Raw genomic sequence first — 11,495 nt, 5'->3', positions numbered from 1 at the left:
TTCACGAAACAGTCAGGCATCTGCTGGAAAGCTGTTCGTGTACACGGGAAGGAATTTCATTTTTCAACACGATGCAAATCGAAACGAAGAAAAGAATGGCTTCACCAGAAGAAGATTACGATTTTGGAATGGCCCGGAGGAATCTGTTGGTGGACTGGCAGAGAGCTGTGCACAAGAGAGTGACTGCCAATTTGTTGTTTTTGGGGGTGGGGGTTTCTTGCAATGAAGTTGAGTATTGGGTATGTCAAGGTGTGCACTACCTCAAAAGATTGCATGCTGGCAACCGTTTTTTTAAATGGATTTGAAATGATTTCACTTTATTGTCAAGTAATTTGTATCGTGTTTTCAGTATGTTTCTCACTTGTTCTATTTTTTTTAACGCCAATTACCTTGACACGGCGCATACTAGTGTCGACACAGCGCCAACATTGACATTGGTGGCGAGTGCACTGGCTTCATTATTTCTAAGTCAGTCAAAAATGCGCTTGCGTATGGGGAAAGAAAACACTAGTCAAATCTTGTTTGTTTATAGCATGCAATAATAAGGACCCTCCAACAAAATTCTCATTTCTTTTCATACCCTCGGGGACGAGGAAAGAAGTCGAGTGTGTGCACATAAGAACACGAAGGTGACACCTAGCTGTCAGATTAGTTCAAGTTCAATTTGCGTTGGGGCATTCAGGTGGTGAGACGTATCTGAAGATGAATAATGTGGTCAATTTTTCATATGGCCCACTCCAAATGTAGTTAGTCAAGTCAATTTCGTTTAGTTAGAGACAAAAAACGAGACATGACTTGACTTGACTTGGACGTTTTTGGTCGATCACTAACCTAGTGGATTACCAAGGTCATAATTACAGTACGTATTTGTATGCTAAACGCCATAAATAGTATCAAAGGAAGATTTGTGTAACCTTGTTTGGTCAAGTCAGAGACTGCAATCCTCCTTTTCATTTTCCAGTATCATTTTCGCTCTTGTGCACCGTTTGACTGTACTTACCATGCTGAACTATCGATTCGTGAAAACAAGTCTAGTCATTTGACCCTAAAAGCCGTCATGCAGCAAAGTGTTTATGTTTCAGGTCAGTGCAGTGGAAATGTGTTATCTTCCTTTCAGTGCGCTTTCTGTATCGTAGCGATCATGTGACTGTCATGCCTGTTCTGCGTCGTGGTTTCAAAACGGAGCTCAGAGGGAAGATTCTCACTTTTATGACATCATTAGTTCACCACACTTACTGCTTTGTACCTTTTTTTTGTGCTTTGTCCGTACGTGTCCTCATATTCAAAATAAACAAAAGTAATCGTAATAGACCATCAGGCCTAATAGAAAATAAAAAATGAGAGAAATCCAGTTTGGTGTTTGTTCAACCTGGCATCACCTCGCTTCTAAAACACAGGGTATTTAAAGTGTCTGAGATAAAGGGTGATATTTTGTAGGATGCTGAAATGGGAGCAGGGAGTTGGGAGTTGATTTAAGCGCTTGGATTAGAGTCCTTTACATAAGGACATTTGGGACAAAATCAATGCGGGACAACGCTCTCGCTCTGTTGGAGATGTTATGTTACAGATGCTTATCTTTCATTATATGTCTCTAGATATGTCTCCGATAGGCTCAAAATTTGACGTTCAGATGTAGGAGGAAAATGCTGGTTGAAGCTATATATAAATCAAGATGAAATGTACCTGTTTTGTGAAGCTGAGCTGTGATCGGTCGTTATCTGACCCCTGAGCAATTTCGATGGCATCTTCAGTCGGCAGAAGTGACAAAATGGCCGCCTCCTGAGCTAGCTAAAAACAGGTGGATTGCTCCTATTTCACATATGCAATTTTAATCAGAATGTTTAGACTAGTGGGCCTGCATAGAACATATTTTGGGAAAAATATATGTTTGGGTTGACTTCCTTAATCCTGCTCAACCTTGTAGGGACTTATTAATCGGCGACAGGTACCCCTTTGAAGGCTGCGGTGTGCCATCCGACTATTTTACAGGCTCGCAGAAGGCATTACGACTTTGAACCTAATTCTGAACAACGCCCACAGCCCCTGTATATTTGTATTCAGGAAATGTCGGCAATGGCTCTGATGTTATCTACTGCATATTTTTTGCCCAGAAATAAATACATAAAGCAGGTGAAAAGGGTTAGAGCAGAGACGCGCGTTATATAAGTCCATTTTCTGTTATTACAGACCGTGTTTGGAATGCTCTGATCGGGAGGATCCACTTGTCTTGTTAGTGCTGACCTCCGTGCGTTTTACCACTTCTTTTCCGCTTTTTTCTTCCTCCCATTTTTTGAAAGCTTTTATTATGTATTCCATTAAATGTAGAATGAGTTCCTTTGCGTCTGTGATCATGCACTGTTACATGACCATACGTCAGAAATGGCGAGGCTTTACCCCTCCTGCTGTGCCGGCACAAAGTGGACAGCATGCACTAATGACGATAATTGACATATACAGTCGCCGGCATTTCCACTGCATACATAAGCGTGTATCGTTTCATTTTCACAAGTTGACATTCAACATTCAAGTGGTCCTTATCTGATATCACAGTTTACATTGAATGCATACCCGAGACAACGGTACAGACGACCAAAGTGTCGGGAACAAATAAATGAGAGTCGACATCAGAATCAAAATATTCCGTGGCATACTATCGTACAAAACACTGTAAAATAGTTTGCATCCTTCCCTAGTAGTTGCGTAACCTCCTTATTTTCTTTGCAATCCCCTGTCCTCTGTTTACATATTTACCCCTCCTGTCAGAGAGCCCATTGAGGAGTCGGCGATAGAAACGGAGGAGCGAGGAGGGACAATCGCTTTGGAGAAATGAGACGGTTGCGCCCCGATGTCGTCATTTCACCAAGACGTCAATTAAAGATGTCACATCATCGACGTGCGTTCACAGCTCAGTGGTCTCGGTGGCTGAATAATTGCCATCACAACACATCTCCACTAAACGCTTTTGTTTCAAGTGGAATTCAATTAAAGTCAAATATGATCAACACCGTTACTCTTCACAGCTTAAAAGTCGTTTACAACGCAGATGGCGCACGCCCATTTTTATACAGCACCGTCGAGAAGCTTCTGGAAGTAAGCGACGGTGGTTCTTAGATTATCGCTCCTCCGCGGAACCCCCTCGACATACCCCTCGATGAACATTTAAGAGAAATGAGGTAATGATATGACAGACTAAGAAAGTGGGAATGTTTCCATTTGGAATAATGAGAGCCATCCTTTTTGTTTGTATGACTTTTATTACGATGTAAAAAAGCTGATGTAAGATCAGTATGTGGATAGAGTAGTAGTACACTGTACCTCTAGTTAACAATGGAGTGCGGAGTGCTTTTGCCACCTCTGGTCCTCAGGCAACCTCGCACAGGATAAGTTGACCTTTAGTGCCAACTGGAAAACGATGCTCATAATGCCTGGATTTGCAGTTCTAAACCTAAAAGGAGCTCTGTTTTTCCCCAGCAGGACTTTTTTTGGGGTAATCCTTTTCCCTTCTGTCTGTTGTGCTCCCTTCGTTTGGTGTGATTTGTTTGACCTGTCCTGTCAGATTTCACTCTTGTCCTTCGCCCCGCCCTGCTTGCTCCAGATCGGGCAATCCGCACCTCGCCTGCCGCCACCTTCGACACAGCTGCGTGTCGTCTGGGTGATTAGTCAGAAAGCATTTAGCTCACCGCTTTCACTTGCACCTTGTCGTCATGGTTGTTGGTGGATTGCTACGATGGCTTTCTGTCCCACTGTTCTTGTTTTAACTTCCTGCTGCTAAACTTGGGTTTACATCACCTACACTCTAAAAACAGTTGGGTTAAAAATAACACAATTTTGGGTCAAAAAAGGACCGATCCACTACTTGGGTCAATTTGACATAACTTTCTGGATTGTTTTCTGCAAAAACAATTGCAAAAATGGGTAGTTTTGTACAAAACAATCCCAAAAACTGGGCTGTTTTGTACAAAACAATGCAAGATGGTGGGTCAAATTGACCCAATTTGTGGAGCGTTCCATTTTTGACCCAAAATTGTGTTATTTTTAACCCAACTGTTTTTAGAGTGTACCAGTTGATGATTGACAATGCAAATTTTGAAATGGCAGTTGGTATAGGCTACTTGTACCAGAGCAAAAATATCACAGAAGTGTCCTCTGCTACAATATGCTTTATATTTCAAACTACAATGGGAAACTATTGCTAAGGCAGTCACAGGCCTGAATTTGCTAAATCACGCTAATCTATCGCTAATCTATCACTAGAGAATTCAAAATTACAGCAAGTATTTGTTTAAAAAACGTATGAAGAGAGAGTTAATTTTAGCATCTTGACGTCTGCCTTTTGTCTCCTGGTCATTGTTGCCGTCTCCAAACCATACAGTCCTCGAAACATTTTCCTTCTTTCCTTCTTCTTTCAAAGACCGTTCTATGCAAATGTCCCCAATGTCCTAATTTTTTCATGCGAATAGAGCAACACATTTATGCTAGACTTCTAGTTGTTCATTGTTAGCTTCAAATTGTAACAGCAACATGAAATCAATCAACATCCTTATGATATTACGCAATATGCATAATAGCAGATGAAAAATGTCCCGCTAGCTGTTTTGCTTCTTTGGAGAGGTAGGTCAAGCTATTAAAGCTGTAGATATACTTGTATGCTGCATCCATATTGTATGCCTGGAGGAAGCGTTAAATCCATGTCTCGAGAAGAGAGAGGGAGTTTCATTAGCATTGCATTGCTTTTATCACTGATCTCTGTCCAAAACAAATGGGATGTTTAATTTGCAAATTACAGATGTAGGAGATTTATGCAAGGGTAAACTAATGAATATTTGATATTATTGCAGCTTATGAGCTGATATTACTCGCTGTGTACGCCAGGGTTCATTTCATTTGCTTCATTTATTTTTTTAATTGTATTTATTTTTATTATTTATCCTTTTTTTTTTTTTTTTACACACTAATAGCAATCGTGACACATCCCTGCAGTCATTTTGATGCTTGGATATTGGTGGTAGATGGAAGCAGAGGGTATTTGAAATACAATCATTTGTTTTTAAAAATCCCTCTTTTCAGCTTAGATCGACCGTGGGAAGAATACTTATCTCCTCGCTTGGACTCCAATTTATAAAAGGCAGACTCAAGCTGGAAGTGCTTTACTTTCATCACGCTGACTCCTATTTGCATGAGTTTATCTCCCGTTATCTCGCCACAATGTGACAATAAATTTTCCAGCTGTACAGACATGAACACTCAATCCTGTGGCAGCGCTAACATTCAGCAGTCTTGCGTAAATGCTGCTCAGACTGCAAAGCTGCGTATTAGTCGGAACGAGACGGCGCCACTTTATTAGGAACCGCAAACAAACGTTGCACTATCGTTGCTCTTGTGACAAGTCATCAGGATTTGCACAAACAATTTGGTGCGCAAACTTGATCTTTCTCATGAGTATTCAGAATCGGGAAATATGTTATGCTATAACCGTGTCATTCATTTGGGTTTTTATTTGTTTCAGTGCTCTCTGCACATGGTCATTAATTGAGACAGCTTCCACTAGAGTGGAGGCCACTACTTTAAGAAATAACAGTATGGTCTAAATCTGTGAAGGTTGCGCCTCGCCTCTCACCACGAATTAGCGTCAGTGAACCTTTTTTTTTTTTTTACAGGAAAAAAAACAACTCATTAAACAGGAAGTCAACTCAAACATATTTTTTTCAAGAATATGTTCCAAGCAAGCCCACTAGTTGAAACAAGGCATTCTGAAAAATGTTGCGTTTGTGGAAGAGTTAAGAGGTAATCCACCTGTTTTTAGCTAGCTCAGGGGGCGGCCATTCTGTCACTTCTGTCGACTGAAAATGACATCACGACCAATCACAGCTGACCTGTTTTCGGAAGCCGCGCCGTGATTGGTCGTTATCTGAGCCCAGAGCAGTTGTGATGTCATGTTCAGTCGACAGAAGTGACAAAATGGCAGCCCCCTGAGCTAGCTAAAAACAGGTGGATTTTGCTGCTTAACTCATATTCCACAAACGCAATATTAATCAGAATGCCGTGTTTCGACTAGTGCGCCTGCTGGGAACATATTCTTCAAAAAAATATGTTTGGGTTAATTTCACTTTAAGAAAATGAAAAAAAGCAGTTGATGAAGCACAACACTGAATCCACTTCTTGCTCTAGTGGTCAACTCCATAGGCACACAGCGGCACACGTGAAGGGAAAAAATGTCTTCAGGCACTATCGCGAGGTGTTAAGAGAATATCAGAGCAGCGCACGTTGCCTCCTCATCTTCAGACTTGGATGTCTCCTGATGGTTCCCAGGTTCTCTCATGCCTGTCTGCTCCTCTTGTGACCTTTTTGAAGTCATACATACAAAATGAGATTCTTTCCCTTTAGCAGCATATCATTTGAGATCCCATAACCTCACTTTCCAGCACTCCTCTTTCAATATGCCCATTGAGATATTATACTGAGCATGACCACCCGGCCTCCTTGTGTGTGTGTGTGTGTGTGTGCGTGTGTGTGTGTGTGTGTGTGTGTGTGTTGGTTCACTCTGCTCATTTACATGCAAGCAGTTTAGGATCAATTTCCACTTAGTGAGTGTAAATAGTGCTTGTCGTTATACGTACCATGTAAATGTCCAGTCCATGATATAGGCTGCATTTCACTCAGTAGCGGTTCTAGGGGGGGAGTCACAGGGGCCAGTGCCCCTCGAACATTGAGTCTAGACCACCCCTCAAAGGTGTAATTATATTATAAAAATGCACAGTCAGTCTTGCGCAATTTTGCATTCTTGCCCGTGGATATTGAAAAGGCAGATTGAATGAAAAATCTGCTTTCCGGTGCCATTTGTAATGACAAATCACCTGCTGTGGAAACGTTGTCAACAGATGGCAAACGTACTCAAGTGGGGTGTGTCCAACACTCGGGGGAAGCGTAATGGAGGAGGCTCTGCAATGAGATGCGAAGTGATGCTTTGTCCCACCGCCGCGTCTGCAAACGGCTTCGAACGTCGCACCGCTGCTAAAATAAATAAATAAATAAATAATCCATAATGAATATTCCAGAGTCCCCACCTTGACAGCACCCCCATGAGTAAAATGTGAGCGATTTTTTATTTTTTTTTGCATTTGTGACTAAATGTCGATGAGCATTTTATTTTATTTTATTTTTATTCACTCACATCTTTTTCAGCACAAATAATATTCTGAGGTCATCATTTTCAATTTCTCAAGATTTTTCTTTCTCAGAGTGTTTTATTTTTCTGACCTTGCACCCACTCAAAGTACTGATCAATAGCGCAACGTTGCTCTTGAAATGAGCACGTTGCACATTATTCCTTGCCAAATTATGTTTTGCTGCTGCTGCCTATTTTCATCTATCCATCCATTTTGCGCTTGCGCTTTAGCCTATCCCAGACTCAGTACATTATGCCACTTGCGTTCTGTTTGAATTCATTAAGAAGTGCCTTGCTACCCTCTTACGATTGAACTAATACAAGTGTAGTGAAGCGCATCGCTCTCTGTTGCAGATGGTGCGTCTGTTTGTGGTCTTCTCCCCCTTCCTTCTGTTTTCTCTTTCAGCATTTGGTTGCATCGTAAGTTCTCACTGTCCTTAAGTTGTCTACCATAGCGGCTACATTAATCGTTCTAGGCCGGTGATCGTCTCAGACGCTTTGGGTAAATACCCTGAAATAGGAAACACTGTACCAACATTGTCGGGGCCAGTCGCCTTTTAAGAATTCGTCAGAAATGAAGGTTGTATGACTGAGATTGGTCAGACCCCGTAAAAGGCAACAGCTCTGGAAATGAACAAGCTCTGAATATTTTTAGCGTTTCTGCTGCAAATTTTGGGCATGGAATTCCAGGGAAAGCCTCGGGAAGATCTGTTAGCCTTTTTTGGGTCATGGTCTGATTTGGTGTCAATGTGTTTCCTGGCTGCCATCAGCACTGAAAATAATTCGGTTGCAATCAATATAAGACTGACATTATATCCAAGAGCTCTGGGGAAACTGTTAGCATTATTGCTATGACCAGGGGTGATTTCAGCTCTTCGTAATGTGATCTTGTAGAGTTTTTTTTTTTTTTTTTGTCTGCAGGGGGTAAGGGATTATTCACCCCATATGGGCTTCTTTTGCAAACGCAGTGGGATGGCCTCCTTTGCTTTGTGTGGTCGTCACAGTAGAGAGAAGCGGTCTTTTTTTTTTTTTCTTATTCCTCTCTTGACTTGAAGAGTCAAAAATATTTTGTTCAATTTGTGTTCTACTGGAAGGTTTCTTTTCTTTCCTGGAAAGGAACCCAACAACAACTGAATAAAAGTTGCCACGGAACCTACTATGCTTCTTGGTGGAAAAGAAAAAAAAAAGGTTTGTTGGCCAGGGGCAGAAGAATCCAACTTTTCACTATCTGTGTGATTTCAAGTTGCCAGGGTGTCCAGGCGAGATGATGGCAGAAGATGTGGTCAAACAGGCGAGGAGTCCACAAACAGAGAAATGAGCAGCGGTGCATACAAATCAGACCGCAGCAAGCAGAAGACTAATCAGAATCGGGCAGGGCGGATATCAGGCCATCGGGCCGACGGAGAATGCCGTAAAGTTTTGCATGAGGAGGACACATAATCTGGCAGTCGGGGAGAGAGCTCAGTGTGACTAATATACTGACTTGGTTGCAGATGGAGTGAATGTCAGGTTGGGCGAGCTGAGGAAGTTCTCCTTTGCCTTAAATGCCTTACTCGGTGGAAGAGGGTTAGTAATAATGCTGCTTTAGAGACTGACAGCTGTGAAGTAGGAAGTATCCAAACTAGATTCTGAGGTCTGAAAGCGTAACATTTGAAAGTGATAAGCAGTCACAGTAACTTGTTTTGCATTTTTTCCTAAATAAATCCAAACAGTCATTTCTACTTGCAAATAAATCCCATCAACTATGATGATGATTATTATTACTATTCATATTTTAAACAAAGCGATTCACTTTGCCGTTGTCCTCGTTTCTCAATCCCAATGTACCAATGGAATGAATCGAGCGGCAATTGGAATAGCAGAAGCTAGCCAGATTTTCTGCTATCCTCATCCACCACCGGCGGCAAATTTTTTCGTCCTCTCGGACTCGGGCAGACATGAATAACGTCTCCCTGTCTTGTGCCAAATGGGTCAGAAATGCGGCGAATTAGCATTAGGCGCTTTCCGGTGTTGTACAGAATTCACCATCAATGCAAAACAAACCTTTGATTTAAATGAGAGCAGGAGGTGGAGGACTCCAAAAGCTAATGACTGAGCAGTCTCCCATTACAAGATGCGAATCCTCTCAGCAGCGCAGCGGGGGTCCAATCTAGAGGGAGACGGCAGCGGGCTTCTCACGTTCAAGTTCTTTTCACTCACGGCAAAATCTCATTCGGCATCCGCACATGCCAGGAAGCCGCCACTAACTACTTATCTATCTTTATCTTCAATGCTGTGCATACATTGCAGATTGCTTTCTCCCCGCTGCTTTTGACTGCACACAGCCCTTTGTGCGGCGCGGAACAGAGAGCTCCAACGCATTTGATTAGGTCAGGCGAACTGCAAATTTGCATTCACGCGCTGTGGGTGACCCGCTGGTTTTATTCGACACGGCGCAGCTCTCGTATGTATCTCAAGTAGTTCAAATTGCAGTTCTTTTAGGCTGAAGTGGCGGCATTTTAATGCAGACCTAGATAACGCATGACCGCAGTTTTTTTTTGGGGGGGGGTGTGAGTCAGGTCAGGTGAACAGACTTGTGTCATGCAAGCAAGAAGATAATGAGGCTTAGATAGTAAGAGAACGCTTTTCGAATATATTTTTTTAGCACCTTTTTTTCATACCTGGTTTACATTGGAAGCACTGTCATCAAACATGGAGACATAGTGGCATGTGGTATCTCATTTCCAGTCCAAAGATTTAAATAAACAAATTAGCTCGGTACTACAGAATGTGGCTAATGGGCGGGCCTGGAAAAATCAGGGCGGGCCCGAATATTTCTCTCACTCAGCACAATCCCCGTGTCCCGACACATCGTATATTTACATATAATGACAAACGGAATAATGTGAAGTTCAGATCTTCCTTAGACAATCACAATTATGCTATTCTTAATATTTGATCAAATTAAAAGCAGTATTTCTTTTTTCATGAATCTCACTGGGTGTCAATCTGGGTGGCCCGCCCATGGCTCCGCCCCTCACTACAAGTGATTTAAATAGAAATGCTACCGTGCTGTGTTCACAAAATACTTGAATCCTTCAATTTTACATTCCAACGCCGATATATGCGTGCGTTTGTGGAGATTCAAACATTTTTCCCCATCCTTTGCCGTGACATTTGCTGCTATAAAACAGACTGAAACAAATGCACCGCCACTCCATACCGAGCTACGGCAACGGTTTAATTAACATTTTAATTAGCACAAAACATTGTTAACTTGAGGCCACTCTGGGAGCCATGTCTGCAACAGACTCATTACATTCTGTCATAGCCTCTCCACAGATGCTCTCCAGAGGGCTACCTGCAAAAAATATCACTCTCTAGAGTAATGAGGAGACGTGAAGGATTTTATTACACTGCTTCTTGGCACACGCGGTTTTAAATTCACGGATTGGCATTCATATTTCACAAATGCAGTACTTTTGAGATACATAAAATGACTCTCAACACTACTACTTAAATGCAAACTACCAATACAGAAAAGGATCATAAGATGGCGGTTTGGACCTTTTCTGCCTTTCTCTGATGTTTTCAGAGAGGTACTCGTAGTAGCAGCGCTAGCGGTAACAGTGTACAGTTAGTGTCGTTAACGGAGAGTCTTTACCGGTCAAAGTACACGTTGCTGGAGTAGCGTTATCAAGCTCGATACGTTAGGTTACACATGTCACAAAAGTGTACGTGGATAGCTTGAGGAAGGGAAGGAAAATGTCAAGAGTAAGCTTAGCATCATGTTAATAAGCCATAAGTCCAGTTCTCTTAGGACGGCGGCATGTGGCCCGTACTTGGCTTTCGTTACGAAACAGAACGGGAGAGCCAAAAAGCTTTTACATCCGCGGAGACTGTTCTACTTTTAGAGCATAACATCGAGTCAAACAGTCAAAACCACAACATGTCTCTCGGTAGAAGAGAGATGGTTGACTAAAAGCTGTTAGTTTGCAGGACTGTGTCTGCATTTTTTACTTTAGGGATCTGCGGTCAACTTTTCTCAAGGACGTAAACACAATATGGACAAACTTTTTGTTTTACATTCATCCAAGAGTTGGTTTACTATATCATGCTCTTCATTTATGTGTTATTGTTTGCCGTATTTGCTGCGCTCTTATTTCATTAAATGCTATTTTCTTTTGTCGAGTCTGTTTCTGGGGTCCAAGTTTTGGCACTACGCCACCACACGCAATATCTGTAAATTCACCGGCCAGCCTTTATGGCTTCATCTCATTCTTTGTATGAGAAATGTGTTTCTAAAATGACATTTTTTACAGAACCACCAAGCTGGCACTGCCAGCAGGAA

The sequence above is a fragment of the Filicampus tigris genome, chromosome 21, assembly GCF_054856515.1.
Source record: "Filicampus tigris isolate MCC_2025a chromosome 21, RoL_Ftig_1.0, whole genome shotgun sequence".
In the NCBI taxonomy this organism is placed as follows: domain Eukaryota; kingdom Metazoa; phylum Chordata; class Actinopteri; order Syngnathiformes; family Syngnathidae; genus Filicampus; species Filicampus tigris.
The sequence above is the reverse complement of the archived record's forward strand: the minus strand, read 5'-3'. Positions refer to the sequence as shown.